Source organism: Solea solea, chromosome 13, assembly GCF_958295425.1.
Source record: "Solea solea chromosome 13, fSolSol10.1, whole genome shotgun sequence".
Classification (NCBI taxonomy): Eukaryota; Metazoa; Chordata; class Actinopteri; order Pleuronectiformes; family Soleidae; genus Solea; species Solea solea.
Window position 1 is genome coordinate 20946983 of NC_081146.1, and position 22662 is coordinate 20969644.

Genomic DNA, 22662 nt, shown 5'->3' on the forward strand with positions numbered 1-22662 from the left:
ACTTGATGGCAGCACGAGCCCCCGGCTTCCAAATAAGGAATCTGGCTGTTGCTGCACGCGGACACACACAGCCACACACAAACACACACACACACTCTCACACACACACAGACAAGGACGCTCTTGAGCCGCGAGCCGAAGACGTCTCTTCTTCTACAACAGAGCAGCGCGAGCGCTCTTTGATTTGTCGCTCCGTGGAACCTCCACATTCACCTGCAGGACTGTGGAACCTGGAGACTGAGAGGATTCCACATTCGGAGAATAACTTTTTGAGACGTACCACTACGACACTGGAATTACACACACAAGGCAACTATTTATAAAAAGAAAGGATTTCCCACTCAAATATTAAAGGAGGAGTCCAAAGTGTTTATCTTTGAAACAATGTAGCCAAAGAAAACAAGACACTGTGAATACATTCGGGGATTTTCTGAACCTGTTCCACACACTGGAACCTCTGTCGGACCTAGTGGACAGCATTCTTAACTCCTCTCAGAGTTTGCGCTTCTTCTTGGACACATTTATTTTTTTTTTCCTCTGTCAAAGTCCAAGTTTCTGTTTTACAAGAATGCGTTTTGTGGACTTAACCATAAAGGCCTGATCCCCTTGGCTTTTTGGATTTGGTGAATGCCTCGTGGACGCACCGAGTTTTCGCCACAGTATGCATCAAAGGGACTGGTAATAAACTCAAGGTAATATTTTTTAATCGTTTTTTTTCCTGGCTCCACTTCTCTCACCTTCAAGTTCACACATATCATCATTGCTCGTGTTGTATGTGGTTCTGGTGCCACGTTTTGTGGATTTTGTCAAATGTTGACTGATTTATGCCACGGTTATCCAAAAAATCAAGTGTGAACTCGGATCACTTATTTTAAATTTTATTTTATTTATTATTCTAGCTTTCGTCTTCGTGATAAAGTGCTCTGCTCTTACAGTGGGGCTGTGGGCGCATTTTCAAGTGTCTCTCTCGCACACACGCAGCCGCTCAGTGCTCGGGGAGACGCACCGGTGGTGGACAGTGACCGTCTGGAACACTGAGTCAACCGACGATAAGTGGAGGACTCTGGGGATACAGTGCCGCCACACTCCATTTGATAATCTTAAAATTGAACACTCTGCTCATTCGCTGAAGGTTTAATATCAAGTGAAACGTCAATTGAATTCGCTTTGGGAACGAGCGAGGGCAGTTCTTTCAGTCGGCGTATGTTGCAGAATTTTTTTGTTCCACTTCATAAAGCTTTTCTATTTACCTTTTTTAAAGCAGCTGATCCATTGTTGCAGCGGTCGTTTCAGTCTCAATATTGTCGCTGTCCAGTCCTCATGTGGTGATGCGGGTTTAGATAATGCGCAAGTCACTGAGTCGCCTTTTTCAAAGCAGCGTGTGTTTGTTTTTTAGTGGAGTTAGGTGTTTTAGTCGTGTAATGTAGGCTGTTTTAGTGGTGATTTTTAATAGGCTACAGTTAAATCTTCATATTGTTGGCATTTTTGGTTTAATTCTGATAGTAGTAAAGTGAGAAGAATGACAGAAAATGATGTTAAAAATTAATCATTCCTTTGTTTCAAATTTGACGCACTATATTTAGGAAGCTTAAGCATGTTTTTTTTATATCTGTATAATTGCATGAGTACAGTCTTGGTGAACCCTGATGATAAAGCAGGATGAAGTCATGCCCAGTGACTGACACTGGAGGGGAGAAAGCATGACTTTTCCACAGTATAGCTCATCTCTTTTCAGTGGAATGGGCAGATAAACGCTCCGAGTCTTGTGCTGTACGTTGCACACTTTGACTCAGCCTTAGCACAAACCGTCCACAGCCAACCAGTTCACCACAAAATGGGTTACTGTCATCCCCTGTCTTCTTTCTGTCACAAGGATCCTCCCTCAACTCCCCTCTGTGCTGCAGTGAGACTATGCCATGTCCAGTGTTTGGCACTATATGCATGTGTGCACATAGTGATGAGCTGGACATGGGTGGCAACAACAACTCATATTTTACTAGATTTTTTGCTTTTTTTAAAAAAAAGGTTGAAGTCAAAGTTTTATTTTTTCCGTGGTCTGTTTTTCTACTAAAACTATTCCAACCACGGTATTTTCAAATTCCCTGATCGAACTAGTGGGGGCAGTATAAAAACACATAACCCCACCTTTGGATAAAACACAGTAATGTGCATTATCCTCTGCGCTAAACTGACCAGTATTTGTTTTAATATTACTACTTATTTCTTGTTTTAATGTTGAAAGGTTCACCGACTTGTTCACCACCAGTGAAAGGTGATGTGAACTTTATATAAATATATAAATAAATAATAATAAATATTTCTACTGCCTTCAGTCAAACCTGATATCTTAGAGTCAAAGTAGTGATATAATGTCATTAAAATGTCTTTAAAACATTTTATTTACAAGAGAACACGCTCTAATGGAAGCAATATGCATATGCAGTCTACTTGGTTTACAGCTCTTTGAAGCACTTAAGTGTCTCATATTTATTCATAGGTTAGTGGACATTAGGCATTTGAAGATCAAAATATATTCAAATGACCCCTGTCACAGTAATTTGATATGCAGTAGCACCACATGGCACAGCCATCATCACAGCAAAATCTCATTGGATAATCTTTCATCCATGTCATTGCTGCTTGTGTCGGCTGTATTTATTTATTTTTTTAAAAAAGAAAGAAAAGAAAAACGATCCCAATAGATTTAAAGTTCTAACCCAATTGTTTGAAATCATTTCTGACCTCTTCATATCCAGACTGTATAGATGATTAGACCCACATGAAGATCCTGTGGATTCATAGAACCATAAAATAAAGAGTGTTGTGGCACAAATGCTGGTTAACTGGCACTAAAACTGATGGAAGGCCTACCTAATGGAAGTCAAATATGTATAGCTTGTTGGCTTCACTGTCAGGTTATGGTCTGAGAAGCCCCATTTACCCTCAGGTATGTGGATATTAGGAGTCAGCAGTTTTATCCTCTAGAAAGAGAGCAGATAACAGAAATAGACTCAACTGTAGTGCACTGACTGGCACGGCTGGCTCACAGCCATAGGGATGAGGCAAGCCAGCAACACAAGACAGGCCTTTTCAGAGGCATTCATGCATGTTGCTTTTTTAACCTAGATGTCCTCCTTTGTTTCTGCATCTTACATCCTCCCGCTGCTTGGGAAAATGCCCCATGCCATTGACTCGATGTTCTTCCTTCCAACTTCTCATCCTCTGATCAGTCCAGCCCCCCAAACAAGGCAGTGTAGTGTCGAAGGCTGCGTGCAATCAGAGAACCTTATATCTGAGTTTGTGACATCAGAGGGAAGAAGAGCAGACAGTGAGGGAGGGTGGGGACAGAGGCAGTCATTGAAAGAGGGGAGATGAATAGATGGGTGATGAGGAGACAGTCAGTGGTACGATAGAAGATGGATTAAAGATGAGATAGAGAGTGACTGTAGACACAAGGCTGTGTGACAAAGACAGACAGTGCTTTTTAGCTGCTTCTAAAAATGCACGGAAAGCTTTGTGTGCGACACTCACTATGCTTTGGAAAAAAAATATACACAGCAATCAGTCAGCGCACACACACACCTGTGAAACCTGGGCACTTTAAAGGTGGACATGCCAGTATCCTGTGTCCTGAGAGTTCCCTAATGGCATCTCGGCAACACTGTGTGTGTGGGGGGTATCTTTGCTGGAAGGAAGTTGGAGGTTGACCAGATTCTGCAGAACCATTGGCTCCCCTAATTAGAGTCTAAACGAGGAGCTTGGGAAAGATGCTTAATGAGGCTTGTCCAGTTAGACAAGAACTTAGGCTGACAACCATGTAACAGCTACAAAGCTAAACCACAACAAACCACAATGGCTGTAGTCACACCTTGGCTATGATTTCCAGTGTTATGTTGTCATTGTGTAGAATGGATTATTTACATGGCAATATTATGCAGATGAAGGTGCTTGGAGTGTGCATGGGGAAATTAAATTTCCAGGAAAGTCATCCAAGATCATTTTACTCTACTTTATGGCCGGGGGAATTTGGAGAACATATCTAATTGTGAGTATGGAACGATCAGCTATATCATTAGATAAATCAATAATCAGAGCTTTCACAACATGGTTCCTTTACCACATACCAAGTTGAAATCTGTGGTAATTGTGCTAAGCTGTTTTCTTGGCACGCTCAGCTCCCTCATTGGGACTTCGCAGTTTGGCCAGCACAAGGATTTACTAATGCATCATAAATTGTTTTGACGGTGGCTCAATTCTTGCATGTTTGGGGGTTTTTTTTATTGGTGGATTTACTGCCTCGTAGACCTTTTAACATCCAAACACCTGCTCATCAGTGATATGGGATGAAATGTTTTTTTATAGAATCTGATCCAAAGCATTTGATCTACACAGGTTTAGTAGTTTAATGGTTATAAATAGGTTTGTCAACCAGCCAGTGTTGAGCTCCTTTATGCTTGGCTGCAGTCTGGACAGTTATCTCCAGACAAAAGGCACCGCGTATAGTACCTCACCCTGCGTTTATAGCTTAGCAACAGGAATGATTAAGTGATCACACAGTGTCTTCCTCAATGGTGGCTCTCACAAAAAAAAGGTTGTCATTTCATTGTTGACTGAGCAGAGAAATAAATAGAGGTAAAATGAATAAGTTTAACAGTTTAGTGCCCCCCCCCCCGCCCTATCTTCTGAGCAAGTGGCAGCTTTTACCCTGGCAACAAACTGTCCAATCACATTGTATGCCAGTCACCGGTGACACCCGTGGCATTACAAAACAAAATTTAAAACTGCAACAGCAACACTTGAAAAATCAAGAATGTTTGCTTAAGGTCATGTTACCGTTATGCACAAGGTGAACATTTATTGCGGAGGTTGTTTTGTGAATTATTTCTCTTCACCTGTTTGCTGGAAAAAAAAAAAAACACACACATCACATCTATCATATATAGTTGCTGAAGGTTAGTATTAGACATACATTCGTGATATATTCTATTATCGATGTGATGTGAAGGTGCACTGCAGGGATCCGCACTTGGTCCTTCATTTATTTTGGATGTTAATAGAACTGATCGTGAAAGAGATAATGGCAGGAGGAAGTTAGAGGCCGTTACTCTTGGAATTTGAAAGAGTTCATTCAGAGCTCAGTCAGAGTTGCTCTCAGCAGAGAGAAACACGCAGAACAGGCTGATTGTAACATCTCAAGGTAAATTCTTCACTTCAGCATGATTTTTTATTTTTTTTTTACGTTTTGGATTGTTGGGCTGAGATCTGACTGTGCCTTGGACTTGTATGCTGTCGGATAAACAATATTTTAACATGCAAAGTTCAGTTCAGTGGCTGGCATTTATTTTTAAGGCTGTTCTAAAGGTTACCTCTGTCTTACTTATGAGTCTTTATGGCTATTTGTCTGGACATCACTGTGGTTTTCAAAAAAGGGGAAAAAAATTATTTGACAGCACACAAATATCCGTTATAGCTCAATATTAAACGATAGCATTGATTTTAAGGCAAGTAGACATGGTGGTTCAAGCAAAAAAAAAAGACTTGGGGGAAAAAAAGGATTTGTGTATTCAGGTCTTAACTTAATTTGGAATTTGAGTGGAATCTGTTTTAGAACTGAATATTTTTTAATTTAATTGAATTACTTGGCAAAGGTGGAGCCTTCATTTGACTTCCATTGGTTCAATACTTTCATTGGGGGTGGTGATCTAGAATTAATGTACACTTGTTCAGATCAAGTAGTTGTTTAGACACATTTTAGTTGTCTAATTAAAACTGACAGACATAAAATCAGTGATTAATTTAATTAAATAGTTCATTAATGAGATATGAGATTAATGAGACATTAATTATTCATATAGTTCATCATATGTAGTATGGCAAATGCATGTCATTTGATATTTAAAATGGTTTCATTTTCATTTAATTCATATTAAATACATATGCATTTCATATATTCTGTGACAACAGGGGAGGAAACCTTGAGTAGTAGCAGTTATTTTTACATGACAGAGTCTGAGCTGCGTTGCCATGAATCAGGGTCTTCAATTAGCAGGATTCTCTCGTCTGACTGCTATTTTTATCTTCATGTTAGCAAGTGTGTGAGAGAAACAGACGAAGCACCTTCACACCCTGTTTCTGTGGAAGCCTCTAATCACAAAAGAGCCAGAAAGCCAACGAATTACACGGCGTGAATGGTGTCTGTTTATGCCTTCATGCGTCTGGTATAAAGCCAGATTTGACAGATCAAAGATCAAATTAGATTTATTAACCCCAGTGACGGGTTTGTCTGCTGAACTCAATGCACATGACAAATGATTGTTCACCAGAGAACTCTTTTTGAAAAATAAAATAATACTAACAATAACGCCTGACTCTGAATAGTCCAGTGTTTTAGCTGGATTATTGATGGCCTCAGAATGACGGCTATAAACTGGGAGTGTGAGAGGAATGATAGATGGGTTTAATTAGTCATTCCAATCCAACCAAATGTTCAAACACAGTAGTTTCATGACTGAATTTACGTTAATGGCTGAAGTTGTCCGTCTTAGTCTCTGATTATAAAAGCTTTTACTAGAGATGGGAATTGGTATCGGTCACTATTGGCATCATTCTGAATCACTGGATTGTATATCGGACAGATAAAAATGTAAAATCTGATACAATCCAAGAATCCTATATATTTTGTCATGTTTATTTCTTCTGTTTGGGAGAACAATATTTGTTTCACAGTTGGAGAATTATGTCTTTGAAATGACGTTAACACCACAAATGTGGCGCTAACAGCTTCATAGTTAAATAAATGGTCTAAAATGTCTGTATTTGTAGATACTCGAGTTTGTGATATCAGTGTTGGTACTGGACACAAAAAAAATTGTATCATTCCATTGCTACTTTTGTCACCCATGGTGTGAATTTAGATTCTATATTTATATTGGTTACATTCAACATGTATTGTTCTGTACGGAAGCGACAATCTTGTGCAACAACAATAGATATTCTATCCGTCTGTTCTCTGTAGCTTTACTGATGCATTTAACGTCTACATACCTGTGACGTGCCAACAATACCAGACAGAAAATATGGTTCCATAGGTTCTGTCACAGTTTAGTTGTGTATGAAGGAACAATGTCCAGAAATAAGTGCTTTGTAATGAGAAATTGTGAAAGTGTGTTCAGATACAAACATGTCTGCTCCATCTTCAACAATGACAAAGCTGTGTCTGTGAAAATTGTCCACATGTAAACATAAATAGAGACATCTCTGTGGCTCATTTTGAATTCTGTGACAACTGCTCTCATCCAATTGACTTTGAAGCTGCTGAGTGTAGTGTCAACTGAGCATTGCTTTGGATGAAATGTTCTTCTTTATGCTTCAATTATTTCCATTCAACATGTTAATCAACGTGAAAAGAGTCCATTGCAGCACCTCCAATACACGTTTGGCTTTTGTTGGCTTCCATTGTTTGTGGCTGTGTTTACTGTGCTTTTTACTTGAGTGAAAAGAATGGAACTCCTCAAATCCCAGTTCTAGGGAACATTTTATGTTCCTCTGTAAGTGCTGTATTATTTAATTGTCTTGTAATAAATTAGTTATACTGCAAAATTGCTGTATTGTGACATATCATGTTAGCATGGGCTTTTTATGGAACCTTCTCCTTTGTCCGGCTTCTCTCCTTAGGGGTTGTCACGGCAGATTATCTGTCTCCATCTCGGCTAGACAACATGTTCAAGTTGCTTACATGAAATATTATATTCCCAGTAATGGAAAATCACCACAATCAACTTTTTTTCTTCTCGTTTAAGTGCATAATCCAATTAAATCTGACATAAATCATATATCCAAGAGTGTGGCTCATGGATTGTGCACAGATTTCTAAATCTAAACTCTACACATTTAGATATAGATCCTCCCGTCACTTTGCTTACTCCAGGGTGGCTCCATACATCTGCACATGAATTTCCTAAAATAGCTGCAAGCCACATTATTGCAGACCAAGTAATGGCCACATTCAGAACTGGCATTGTGCTAAGTTTAGTGTGTGCGCACTGCCCTATAACAATGTAAATTTCTGGCCCTTGATTTAAATGCCATACTCTCTGTTCTTTATCTGACTCTTTAAAATGTCTCGCTGTCCCAACTCCTCTTCAGATCCGAAACAAAGTCTGGTTTGATCAAGTGGTAATAAAAAGATAAATTCTGAGCATCTTCTGCTGGCAAGGCAAGGTATTCCTCTCATAAGAGAGTGATGCTGTCTTCAAAGGCGAAGACTAAAATATCCTCTTCGCAACCTCACCATCTCGTTCACACCGACATACTGCGAGTTGAAGAAATGCCACAGGAATTAGTCACATGCACGTAGGCTTGTTCATGGCATTTCTCCCCACGCACATACTGTACGTAGACAACTTGCTTGAGAAAATCACAGATGGTTCCCTTGGCTTCCTCCGCAGCTTTCGCTGTGGTGTCGTGACCCTCCTTTTGGGTGAAAGTGGGTTCTTATTAACACATTATGCTGTGTGATTTTGCAACTTTTTTTTTTTTTTTTTTTTTCTAAACTCCTGACACATCATGAATTATTTCATGAAGTAATAATAGCTCCATACATTGTCTGACGGGGAGAACTCTGCTTTATAAATCATTTCTGCGGTCACGTTTGTGTAGCCACATATAAAATGAGCATATGTGCTCATTTATGTACATATGCAGATGCATGCTGCCCCATGTTTGAGGCTCATTTGTTGAAATGCCAATATCCCTGCTGCTGCTGTTTTCACAATACTTGAATACAATAGGCACTGGTAGCTTCTGAGTGCAGGATGAAATGGTCTTTTCTTTATCCTTTGTGATGAGACCAAGAGAAATCTTTGATCTGGAGTGGCTAGATAATCATCCGTAGCTGAGGCCTGATTTCCATCTCTATTCAGCTCTCCCCTGGAAGCTCCATATGCAGACGACAACACTGGAACTAATCAGGGTTGTTACCACGCTCCCCACTAAACGGCATACTTCTCCAGATGTGGCAGACCTGGCTTCACTGCTTCTTTTGTCCATGTTGATGTCGCACAGTATACCGTTCTATCGGTCTGTCTGCTGATGTGTGTGTGGCTGATACCAGATTTGACGATGGACAGCTTTTGTTATGACAATGACAATCTTTATTTGTGTTTTAACATCATTTTACTTCTAATAAACCCGGCTTCACCCCATGTTCAGGAGTTGCTCACACGGTAATGGCATCTAAAGCAGACGGGTGAAAAAGGCCATAAGTCTTAATGTTCTTTATGCTTGGAGGTCTGGGAGTGTAGTCCGTCAAAGTGTATCAACTTTAGGTTCAGGTCATTAAGACATTTTAGTTTGCAAGTCTGTGAGGAATTTGCTAGAGGATGGCTAAAGTCACATTTTAAGTCTGTCTGAACAGGTCAAAGAAAGATTAATTGTCAAGTGGCTTAAACTTAAAGCTAACTGCTTGTAACTGTGATAGAAAAACAATACCATCCATGTAAATATCCCCCTATGTCTTGCTTTCACTTATTCTCTCGTCTACTGAGACTCTTTTCTTGTCAACAATATTGACTGGATTTACGGGCTGTTTGCTTATTCTCCTGCTGCATCATTCTAAACTTATCCCCAAAGCCAACCCCCCCACTAGTTTTGCTCACTTGTACAAAGCAATGACATTTACCAAACTGGCATTTCAATGGAATGCACCACCGTTACAATAATAAGCCATGAGACTGCTTCTTAAATTGCCCAGATGGTGTACTGCCAGTCAAATATTTGGACGTGTTGCTGCGCTGACCTGTTATTCCATAATAAGAAATTACATGCAGGTTGTTTGCTTCAACTCAGCAACAGCCTCAACTAATGGTGCTTTACTTTTCTGAATGATATTCATTGCATTGTTAATGCATTATATATTCACTGTTTTGAAACCATTTCAGTCTTTCTATAGTTTTGTTTTTTTATACGGTGCTATGGATCTTCTTTTGTGTTTCTAAGACTGGAAAAAAAAAACGTCACAAAAATACCAGTTTACTCGCTGTTCCGTGCACGCTTCCGCTTTGATATTTCCAAAGTTGTGTCGATAACTTCCCAAGGAGCTGATGCTGTGCCATAATAAGCAGCTCTGCATGAAAAACATTGTACAAATGTGCATTTATATTGCGTGCACAACGGGGTTCCTTTTGTAGGAGTACTCATTCTGGCACAACTGTAGCTCTGAAGAAATAGTATCTGTGTCTTTGCTGGCATCTACTGCTATATCTTTAAACCAAATATTGATAACATCCCTCTTTAAGGGAGTCATTTTTCTTAAGTCCATCAGGTTATCAAGTCTTATGATTCACTTCATCCATACATCCATCTTCTGCCGCTTTATCCAAAGTCGGGTCGTGGGGGACGCAGATTGAGCAGAGAAGCCCAGACTTCCCTCTCCTCCATCCAGCTCTTCCAGGGCGGCCGAGGGACATAATCCCCCCCAAACCCACCCACAAGTCCCCTTCAAAATAAGGTTAATCTCCAGTCCGAGTGCATCTCATGCTTTGAACAAGATTGTTTCCAGAGTTTTAGTAAACAAATGAACAAGGGTCTGATGAGAAGTGTTGATCTAATGAACGTGTAAGCAAAATAAATGTTGATCAGGGCGTAGCTGTCACTGTCTGAGAAGGTTCAGATTATCTTCCTTGCTTGAGGCCGTATACTCCCGTTACTCCCGTCTGTCTTAGGGAAAAAAAACATCGTCTCCCCAAAAAGAAACCATGTGGCATTAAAGCACTGACTTTCCAGTGTGCCATTGTCAGCTGTGTAATACAGCAGCTCTGCTGAAGTGAAGCATTTATTTGTGACCCTTCCATGTTCCACCCCATTACATCTACAGTGTTCTTTTCACCACTTAGACCACATTGCAGCTGGATGCCATGCTCAGCATATTTCGTCTACTTAAGCACTTGCTAATTTGCTGTTGTGGTCTTTCATGTGGTGCTAATGGTGGAGAAAAGGAAAAGAATGAGAAAACCAAGCAACTGCGAATAGATTTCCCTCCTCTCTAATAAAGAAATCCATGTGGTTCCTTCAAAACTGAATTCAGATTGTTTTAAGGCTTTTTGATATTGCATGTAGAAGAGTCTCAGGCAGAAGGCATGCAGAGCCTCAGATGGTATCAACATAATGCCATTCTAGGAACCTCAGCAACAGCTTAATATAATGATGATAATAATTGGCAGGCTGTCCATCACCTATATTTTGAGGGAATCCAAATTAAATTTGGCAAAAACATTCACTTGGACTGCCTGGTTGTTTTTTTTTTTTATCTTATTCTCTACGGAGCTCCCCCTTGTGTCTACCACTTTATCCTTACTGTCGTAAAAACTCTTCCCTTCTCCTGGCACAAGCTGTGGAGAAGGGAGTCGTTTCCTCTTCCTCGCATCCTCCGACAACGGTTTTCTCTGAACTTCTCTGCTGGACTTCTCTGCTCTGATGATGAACATCTAAAATAACGCTATCACTGCCTTGATGAACACCAATCTCCTTGCAACAAGCCATTTAACCATCACAATTTATCCAAAGCTGTTACATTAAGGTAAACATCCTGCATAGTTTTAAGAGTGAAATGGTACTATTTTGGTGGTCAAAGTCACTGTGACCTCATAAACTTTTTCTTTTTTTTGGCCTCGCAAACATATATATTTTTTTTTAATAACTCTGCGAGATAATTGTTTTAATTGTGTTTACATTTGGATGGCTAAAAGTCACTGTGGCCTCTCAAAAAAACATGTTTTTCCTCAAACAGTTTCAGCCCCTTGGACATTATGTTCTTTTTAAGTTGAAGTGTTGGGTTTTTTTTGCATTGCATTGCAGAATTTAGATTCTGCAGCGGGTGTGACATGATGATATAACACAGCATTGCAATAACTTAACAGCCCGATGAGGGTGTCTCATTTTTCTTTTTTACTGGCTTCATATTTCTTCAATTTTATTTCCAACATCCAATAGGAATTTGTTTTGTATGCTAAATAGGAAGCGTACACTTCGTCCTTTTTCCTGAGTATCTCATTTCCTTCCTCTTTTGTCTCTCTTAAATCTCTCTTGTCCTTTGTCTCACATCCACCATTGTCTTTTTCTTTCCCCATCTTTCTGTTTGCTTCTCAGATTCCCTCCCCTCAGTCTCTCCTTGAATTCCATCTTATTCTTTCTTCTTTTTTTTTTCCATCCCATCTAAGCTGCAGTGTTGAAACTCGACTCTTCTATCCTTTCATCATCATCTTCTAGCTCTCCTCTGCTCCCGTCTTCTATCCTCTATCCGTGATGGATGGTGTTGGATCAGTGTGCAGCCTCTGACAGTGATAGCCCCTGGTCACTGCTCTCAGTCCACGGCAGTTAGCGTTATCTCTTCCCACCAACCCAATTTTATCGGCACTCTTCTCAGGTCATTGACTTAAGTCTTTTTTTCTTTGGTCACTGGCTTACTCCCTTCCTGAAGCAACAGGGGGTTTAATAATGACGAATGGTGCAGCCTGTGATTATTGAGTTGGACTCTCTTAAATGCTTCTTGTAACACTTATTTTTTCATAACAGTTTTCCGACATGACTCTCTTTTCAAACCGCAAATCCAATAGTATCTAGAGGTGGTAATATACGTTAAGTGAGAATTCAAAGTCAAATAAATCAAACTTTTGAAATGGATATAAATTCAAATAACACTTAGTGCATGGGCAATGCAGACATGTCTTCAATGCAACAGAAATAGGCTACCGTTGGCTCAGTTCTCAAGAGTCACCCTTAAGAACAACTGAAACGGACTCAGCCAGTCACATAATCGCTCAACCCTAATGTATTCATTGGGACAGCAATGACAGCCCAAACATAAACTCAGTTAGACAAAAAAAAAAAGGATGCTGTGTTTAATGACCCAGTGCTACTGTCTTAACATCGTCAATGAAATAGTAACAACAATGTCACCGTGTTGTATTTTTATCCTCACGTCGGTATAAACTACACTTTGTGAGTCATTTCAAAGTACTGTCAGTAATGGGGCGGAAAGGTCGCACTGACTCACTGCTTCAGCATCTTGCCTCTGGCTGGGGCGAGGCCAGATGTTTGCAGTCAGCGGGGTATGTGAGGTGATGCTGAAACATTTTAGAAAAATATGACAAATGTGCTGCATATTATTGTCTGGAAAGAGCAAACTGATGCTGCTGTTGAAAGCAACACAGAATGCTGAAGTTGTGAGCTAAAAAGAGGAAGAAACAGTGCTGAAGATGATTATATCTATAAATATAGAGTAGTGATGACCTGTGACATTGCAGTTGTCTAATTTACATGAGCACATCTGAAACTGCTAATCGTGTTGCCAAGATCACTAAAACTTCTCTTATAGCAAAGTTTGTGGGTATTTTTTGATTCTGTTTTTCATTTTCACAGCACAGTAGATGAGTTTCTGTATTTTCCTCTTTTGAATTATGTTCACAAACATACCGTAAATTCAACGATTCAGAAAACAGTACATCCGAAGCGTGAAACACAACCATATAATAAGAAAGCATCGTGTGGATTGTGGGAATGTCACTGTCTTTCACTTAAGTCCCTTAATTCTTTTTTGCTACTTGATCCATGCACCGTGTCACTGACAGAGGGGGATTTTAAGAATTGTGAGGCAGGATTCTTTCTCAAAGCAACAGCTCTTGACAACGATTTGCACATTAATTAGAGTACAAACAAACATTAAAAGTAGCAGAAATGTGTGTTTTAACGTAAAAATCAGCAAAGGGGGGAGTGTATCCGTCTTTGTCCGTGGATTGTTACAATGGGAAATGAAAATTTAATCAAAGACTTACAACCATGAAAAGCAAGAAGACACCAAACTAAGTGCTATGTTCTGTCTGTCATGATGTGATCCTCTCCGTTTCAGGACAGCACGGTCTTGTGACATTAATGATTCAGGGGTAATCCTCCTTCTAACCCCTTGTAGCATCAGGTCAGGCCTGAAAAGGTGCAAAAGAAAAGAGGAGAAAAAGAAATGTGTGCAGTACCAGAATGTCATGATTCAGTCACTGCCGATCAGAGTCAGGGTCCATAAAATACTGTCTATTACAGAGTCCTTTGACATGGGAGTGAATGTTTTGCATGAATTCCATTGCCGACAAAAGCCAAATATAAGTGGCTAAGTGTTTGTTTATTTATCTATTTTTAAACATTGGACACAGGGTTAATCAGGTAGTACTTTCCTTCCAATAGTCACAGCTGTGAAGCCGTAAATGTTGTAAAATGCTAATGTTTTGATTTCAAAAGAATACCTTTTATTTGGAGCAGCACTGTAAAGGTTTAGACAATTATGCTGACACACACGGTGTCAGCAGGCTGTTAACCTCAGCTAAAGTCAGGTCCATTAGCTCCCCAGGCAGCAGAGCAGTAGAAGTTTAGATACTGTGACTTTCCATCAGGCGAGATATCAAGCTTCCTGCCGGGTGTGTCTGTTTGACACGGAGCCATTGTTTTTGCTTTGGCTCCGAGTCAAAAGAGGGACGGGCAAATAAAAATCTAAACTTAACATAATGAAGTGGAGTGTCTGGAGTTTTTGTCGTTTGATCATATTCATCATCCATCAATCCAGCTGACATAGGGCAAAAGGCGGCGTACACCCTGGACAGGTCATATAACACCGTTCACATGATAAGCCGGAGCAGCCTTGTCTCGTCTTGTTGGGGCCACGCTGGATACATGTGTTGTGCACGTGATGCCCTGGGTGTGTCTCAAACACCTCCGTTTCTCACACCTAAGCGTGTGTGCGTGCCGCGGAGCTGCTGCTGCTATGTTTTACGTAGTGTTTCGCTGTGAAAATTGCCATAATAGATTCTGCAATGTGCCCGTTTACTTGACTAAATTGCAGAATGAAATGAAGGGTGCAGCGTGTTCAAAGTTTGTCTCGTGCCTGGCAGATAGAGATGTTGAAATTGTGAAGGAAGATATTTTTGGCTGTGAACTCCGCATGGCACACAGGGACAAAAGGTTGAAACCTCCGATTCTGAAAAGCATTGGCACTCACATGGACAGTGCGGCTACTCTAACTTGATAACTTGGGTGCAGGGGGGGGGGGGGGGGGGGGGGGGAAGAAAGATGTTGCATGATGCAGACACACTGCTAACACATCCAGTGTGATCCAGGCCCCAGAGCAAATGGCTCCTATACCTTCACTGAGATGGCATGAGAACAAAATCCTGAGAAATCCTTGATAATACGTATGTGTGGATATAATTTTGGCTTGGCTGTTGCTGTAATACACAGTAACACAAAGTCTATTATCAGTCAGATGTACTGTGCCACCATATCTTCAATGTGTGTACAGTACTCATTTGAATTTGTCTTCCTGAGAGTCATTTATTCAGCTTAGCATCTTGATTAAGACCTGGCTCTACAGATATGATATTATCTGTTGAGAGACACTGCTCCCTCAGTGGGAAAGCTTTATTTCTGCATGTGCTGGAAAAAAAGATTAGATTTTTCTAATGTTGATAAAGTCTGAATGTCTGCAGATGGCATCGTGCTAAATAAGTCTTCTATTTCTGCTACAGAAATGGGAAACAACATGCCTCACTTGCTGCATACCCAACGGCTTCTTTTCCCCCTCAGCGAAGACCTCACAAGAAATGCTAAAACTTTTATGAACTAGCTAGACGTTAATTTCCATCAGTTTGAGAGCATTAATTTCAGTAAAAATGCCACAGCCCATTACTTTAATGTAGAGGGGAAATAGAAGGACGAAGATATCTGCTGTGTTCAAATGCAGACCGGGAACGTTCAGGAGTGGCGTCTGAGATGAAGCTCAGTGAAGCGTGTAAAGGATGGAGAGCAGGTAGTCGCCACAAATGCAGCGTACAGTGAGGAACCAGGTCCATCATTGTGTGTAATCTGCCGTGCACGCTGTGGTAAGCCACCAGGGACACACACACACGCACTGTCTCTCAAAATAACACTCACAAGCCCCTTCATTTCTCACCGGCGCTGTCATCTCTACACAACTGCACTCTACAGATTTTTTTCCTTTTTCTTCTTTAGCACAGTCATTAACCAGAGCACATATGATAGGGTACAAACCTCCTCTCCAGTCAAATAAAGGCCTTGTTATGTTGCCTGAGAAGAAAAAAAAACATGCTATGACTAAAGGTCAACGCTTTGATGGGCAAAGTGGCGTATTTATGGTCATTATAGTCCAGTGAATAACAGCATTGATTTGAACTATAACAGCAAATGTTTTTTTTGCTGAGTTCAAAAAAACTTAAAACATATTTCTAGTTCACAAGATAAAATAGAGCATGATGGATGTGAAGGTGGCAATACAGTATACAGTAGAACCTCTGGTCTCTGTGACATACACTACATGGACAAAAGTATTCAAGATCCCTGACGTTTACACCAACAGGGACTGTAATGACATATTCAAATAGACATTAATATGGAGTTGGTCCCCCTTTTGCAGCTATAACAGATTCCACACTCCTTGGAAGACTTTCCTCAATAGTTTGAAGTGTCTCTATGTGAATTTGTCGCCCATTCATTCATATTAATGCCTCACTTTCACTCATATATGCTCATAGAGCATGTATGAGGTCAGGCACAGATGTTGGACAAGAAGGCCTGGCTCACAATCTAGTTCAACCCAAAGGTGCTCACTGGGGTTGAGGTCAGGGCTCTGTGCGAGGCCAGTCATGTTCTTCCATACTAAACTTGTCAAACCATGTCTTTATTGTCCTTGCTCTGTGCACTGGGGCGCAGTCATGTCGGAATAGAAATTCCTCAAACTGTTGCCACATAGCATTGTCCAAAGTGTCTTTGAGCCCAAAGCCTGAATTCAATACTAATCAAGTGTGGCCAAATACTTTTGTCCATATGACCAAGAAGACTATTCAACCCAGTCTCATTTAGTTGTGACATGTAAATGACATACTAATTTACATTTCTACAGACGTGCATATCAATGTGATAGCGTCTTTCTGTCACACCAGGCTCGAAAAACTCCTGAAAAGAAATCAAAAAATCCAAATAAAGTAGTTACATTTTGATAATTGTGATAAAAGAAACCTCACAGTTGGTCTAAACTGAAGTATTTAAGCATTTTAAATGTTGGAATTATAAAGATGTTAACAATACTGTCTGCCACTTCACTGACCTCCGCCAGTAGTTGCTTCAGGCCAATTAAATGGTTCACTGTGTGCAAACACTGTGGATTCTCCCCTTCTCTGCAAGCATAAAAGCCTGATATGACATCATATGCTTTGTACGGCAGACGTGAGGGTCAAGAGAACATTTCCCCCGAAAATATCAACGGCGACAAACCCCGTGCCCAAAGACACGTAGATGGCATAATTACATCGCACAAGTATGACACACTGGTTATTAAGAGTTCTGGGTAAAAATGGATGAATGGTAAATGTGAGGGCTAATCATAGTGAATTGAATGTAATCATCTCATCTCTTTTCTTCATCAGTCTTAACCCTCACTTGCTGAATTGTGCAAATTGTGTGCCAGGCCAAATAGAGAAAACAAATGCATATATCCTTTAGGACAGATTTGGTTATTTGAGTCACAGAGAGAGAGTCATGAGGTGCATGTGACTGCAGCAAAGTGAAAAAGCTCACGGGATATGTGTGAGTTGTTTATATATATGTGGCCGATGGCTCCATATGGAGAGTGGGATATCATAAATCCATTACTCAGGGGGGCAGGGAGGTGTTGCTGTGTGGGCTCTGTGCCCCCTTTCCTTAGGGATTGATTGTGGAGGAACCACGGTAATAGTGGCTGGCAGTGGGTAATTGTGCCCTAAAGGCATGTCATTTTCTTTTTCCACTTTTGTGCTGAGGAATCACACCAACACCCCCACTCCACGGGCATTTAAAGAAGTGCAGTATAGGTTGAATTGTGTGTCTGTGTGTGTGGGGGGGGGGGCGGGGGGGCGGAGGGATGAGAGAAAGAGATAACGGCAACGAGGACGATATCAGGACTCTTGTGTCTTTCCGTATTTACAGCGACGGTGAAGCTGCAAACTCGGAGGCCTGCACTTTAACCTCGTAGCAGTAATTACAAGGACATGTGGGGGTTGTTGGCTCTGATCCCCGCTCTGTGAAATGTGACATTCCACCTGAGGATTGGGGACACACTTCCTCCGCACATTTCAAAATTTTTAATCCTATTTCCTGTCACAGTTTTGCAGTGTGACTGCTGTGACCCCTGTTAGTAGCTGAAGCTCTAAGTTGCTGTGGGGGGGGGGGGGGGAGAGGGGGGATGCGATGCTTTCTGTACAGTAGGCAAAATATCGATAAGATGGGGGGGGGGGGGGGGGGACGCGACTGGATTGGTCTGTGGAGCAGTGAAGTTCAATCCTCGGCAATATGTGAATGGAATGATGAAATTATTAATCATTTTATGATTGTTTCAAGATTGCGGCTGATTTATTGTGATATTATCGTTGCTCTGATGGCCATGTATGACGTTTGTATCATGAGATACCCTGCAATACCCACTCCTCCTCCTCCTATCGGGACACGCTTCGCAAGTGACATCACATGAACTCCGCTCAACCTCTCTTAAAAGCGTCAAGGAAAGGAGAAATCCTGCTGTCTCAGAGAGACAAAGGATTCCATTTCCCTAAACGACAGAGAGTTCCAAAAGAAATACACAACACCTTCAAGTATAAAAGCACATCAGCCCAAATGTGCTGTCGGTGTTAGATTTAACAGGCAGAAGCTGCAGGGCTGGTTACAGTTGAGCAAACAATTAAGTGGCTGACAAATCCAAACCCTTATTTGTGGCTTTTAGAGCAAAATAAGCAGCAAGTATGTATAAAACTAAATAAATAAATAAATAACATCCTGGTGCCTTGTAAAAAAAAAATATGTAGATAATTAATTAAGGTATCAAGAGTGTGACAAGTGACAGCATGAAAGCGTTCCCGGCATGTGCAAACTGAGCTTTTACCTTTCCACTTCTGCACCAGGAGCTCTGCACCTGTATATTGAATGTGTAAGATGTTACATCAGGGTGAGCTCAGCCAATGCAGAAGTGAGTGAAGGTTGCAGGTGGTAATCTGACATGTTTTAGGTTGTCGCGTGAAGTCTGCTCGTCACATTCACCTTTCTGCATAACGCCTACTACGTCAAAAAAAAAAAAACGTCAACAGTGTTCTTTTGGTGCCATGGCCTTATTAAAACAGGGCACAAAAGAAGACACACGCCTGAGGGAAAATTACATAAATGCTGTGTTTACCCTAGAGCTAGAAAGTATTTATGTGGATACACTCTGTTGGCTTCTTCTTTTTTTTTTTTTTTTTTTAAATCTCATCCTAAAAAGAAGCAATTTCTGTTAATGTATTTGTCTGGGAAACGATTTTCACTTCATTTCATTTATTCATTAGATTTATTTTTTATGAATATATAGAAGGGAAATTCTTCGAAGTTATTTTTTTTTTCTGTGTGTTGAATCCCAAAAAAATATAAATTGCAATCCACTTTATTGCAATATATGTGTGTGTGTGTGTGTGTGTGTGTGTACACTCACTAAGATAAATGATCAAGTCAAATAAAAATAGAGTTTAAATTCTACATCAACATACAGAGAGGGCTTTGTTGGCTCTGGCTTGTTTTCATGCCAGTTAATCACTAGAGAAATGAGATGACAGCCTTGTCTTTTGCTGCACATATAACAAACTACAGAGTGAGAGTGACACACACACACACACAGTCATACCCACACATCAAATCCGTCGAGGTCATTTATTCTTTTGTGCGTATGCGAGCCTTTCGCAATCTTGAGTCCACAGGTGCCGGCCGTAAATTTCCCCCCACTGATTTGTAATATATGGATTTTTTCCCCACCACCCTAAAGCCCCAGACTAAAATAAGCTTTGTTTGGCAGCTCATACACTTGTAAATCTGCCTGTGACATTTTGATAGCGGGTGACACAGTGGGGGGGGGGAGCAAATATCATTAGAATGGGACAGGATTAAAATCTGTCACTCAAAGAGTCTATTATCGACTCAGCCAGTGTAAGACGCTCAGAGGCAGCACTGATAAGGAGGCAAGACAGAGGGATGGGTGGTGGAGGAGGAGGACGGGGAGAAATAAAGTTTTAAGCAAAGAGAAGGAGCCATTTGGGGTGGGGTGGGCGTGTCAGTCAGGACGTCCCCGCTAACCAGAGTGGTAAATATTTCAGCCGTCATGGCCGAGTGTAGGCAGCTGGTCCCCTTTGCATGGCAATGAGAGGAGAGGAGGAGAGCCTGTTTCAATAGAGCCCTTCAACCCTGGGAAACCTCCACACACACACGCACACACACAGCTGAGTGATGGGACAGGACAGTGCAGGTCTGTATTGCCTCACTGGCTTCTCTCTTCATTCCCACAGTTAGGCTCCACTAACTTGGTCATACTTACCACGTCCTGTGTCCGTGGAGAGTTGTATCGCATATGTCTGCATGTGCGGACAAGTCCTGTGGAAGCAAAAGTATATATGGAAAGGTCAAAGGCCAGGGAACCAGCTTGTTTTGATATAACTTGGGGACTGGAAACATCCACATGTGGCTCTGATGTATTTGGTTCCAAGTAATGGTTGTCCCTATTCTTTGAACACTGACTTGTACATCTGTGGGTAGACAGGGACTTCCTCATACATCGTTTCCACGGTTACCCTCTTTGTTGTCTCTTTTGACTAAAATAAGAGTGCACCACCAACTGGAAAAAGTGTAGTGCTACAGGGGCCATGTGAGGTCAGTGAGTACAGTCCACGCAGAATCAGACTGTAGGTATACACGGGCTAATCCACATTCGGTCCGTGCAGACCAAGCAGAAATCGGCAGAAGGTAAATTTACGTCACACACACACACACACGAGGGTTCATAAAACATGACTTAGCCTTAAGGGGGGAACCAAACAGAAAACCCACATTTTCTGCAGTTTCAGCAGCAGCATTTTCATATCCAAGAAGAAAATGAACTCCCTCTACTGTTTCTGTACCAAGGGAGTATTCGTCTGTTGTCATCATGATGTAATAAATGGATTAAGTGTTCATCTGGTGATTAAAGTTCTTATTCTGCATTCGTGGGGAATGTCATAAGAAAGTAATGAGGAACGTTTGGCGGCAGAACTTCAGTGTGTCAAGTAGCAAAATCAGGTGGTAGTTCTTGGAAGTCTTAAAGGGAAGAGAACTCCTGGGAAACACTGGATGGAAGAACACCATAAATAGCTGCAAAGCACCCTGGACCACAGCTTGCATCCATTTGCTAGCCTGCAACAGTGTTGCTCAAGTTGAATAAGTGCCACGTAAAAGCAACATCAAGTGCCAGCTCGCAATCACCCAGTGTTTGGTTTAATTTTGGGTGTGTCGTGCCAGCGAAACCTGGTCAGACAACACACTCAAATCTATACTAAAAATCTTGTACATGGTCCATGTAGTCTGATTTTTCTCCTAAATAGTAGATAGTAAAAAAAACAAAATCAATATGCGTTGATCACATGCTATCACAGACCAACTTCGTCTGTGACATTTTACAGATTTCATCGCTGCTTTTGGTCTATTTGCACAGGATTAGAATTACCTGGGGTCATTTTTCTGGACCCTTTTACCCATCACTGACATACACATTACAAAACTAAAACTACTGAAAAGCTCTGGTAATAATTACTTAACCCCACCTCTCTATGCAAAACTAATCCCATCTGAATAATTATGACATCATCTGAAAAAGTTAACATGCCTACAGGATTATACAATCACTATGTGAGGTATCACATTTAAAATGAGCGATCACCAAGAGGTGGTCATCTTAGCTAAAGTGAGGTTGTGTCTAATAAGAGGTTAACAGCGTTATAAATCAGTGCCTTAATATCCAGAACCCTGACAGTACTTTCATTTAACTGCCCAGTCACTGAATTCTATAAAACGTATAGAGATCTAAAGCTGCTTGGTCATGCAGATTAAGTAGAGATGAAGTATATTACCTTATAGCAGGAATGAGGAAGCACTAGTTGGATTTCATGCGGTCGGTGCAGAGTTCAATGGTGCTGCGACATAGTTACCACAGGAACCATGCAGGGAAGCTCCAACTGAACTAACCACAATCACAAAGTATGACACTGTTCAATGCTGCCACTATGTTTTGGCAATGAGAGATTTCCAGTCTACCCAAAAAGCCCAAATACTCACACTGATTAAACCCTAACCATATAAATATTTGATCATTTCCAATGATGTTCATTACAATAGGAAACCAATTAAAAGAAGCAATTAAAACACAACATATCATGTGAATTGTGCAACACTGAGGTCCAACTGCATATTGACATGCTGTAGTGGTGTCGTCTGAGCAAGTGTTCGCCAGACGCTGATGTCGTGTGAATGTTGCGTGGCCACGTCATCGCTTAAGGTCGCTCTCACAAATAGTTATTACACTGCGTCACTGCTGCCCTTTTCTGTGTGTGTCATGTACACCTGAAGACAAACAACATGCATGTGAGTCTAACAGGCATAATTGTGCATAATGCTTGCATTCAGAAATGATGAATCATTTGCATTTGGCACAAATAGAATTATCTTGTGGTCATCTCGCATATGCTGTTAATAATGGTGTAATCGATGGAATCATTTTCAGGCTGCGCCTCTCAACAGCACTTAACCTGCAGC

The 22662-nt window shown here is 40.9% G+C and overlaps 1 protein-coding gene across 8 annotated transcripts in view; it reads left to right on the forward strand.

The window, feature by feature from the left end:
• The window catches only part of adgrb1a (adhesion G protein-coupled receptor B1a), a 132046-nt gene that overhangs the window by 6106 nt on the left and 103278 nt on the right, over positions 1 to 22662 (forward strand). For 6 of the 8 annotated variants that reach the window (XM_058647181.1, XM_058647177.1, XM_058647182.1 and 3 more), the window contains exon 1: positions 82 to 692. The exons of 1 other annotated variant lie outside the window; for it this stretch is intronic. The gene's annotated coding sequence lies outside the window, so the exon portion shown is untranslated. Of the gene's footprint in view, positions 1 to 80; positions 693 to 22662 lie in introns of those variants that run through there. One more of the 8 variants, XM_058647184.1, reaches the window with a different exon arrangement.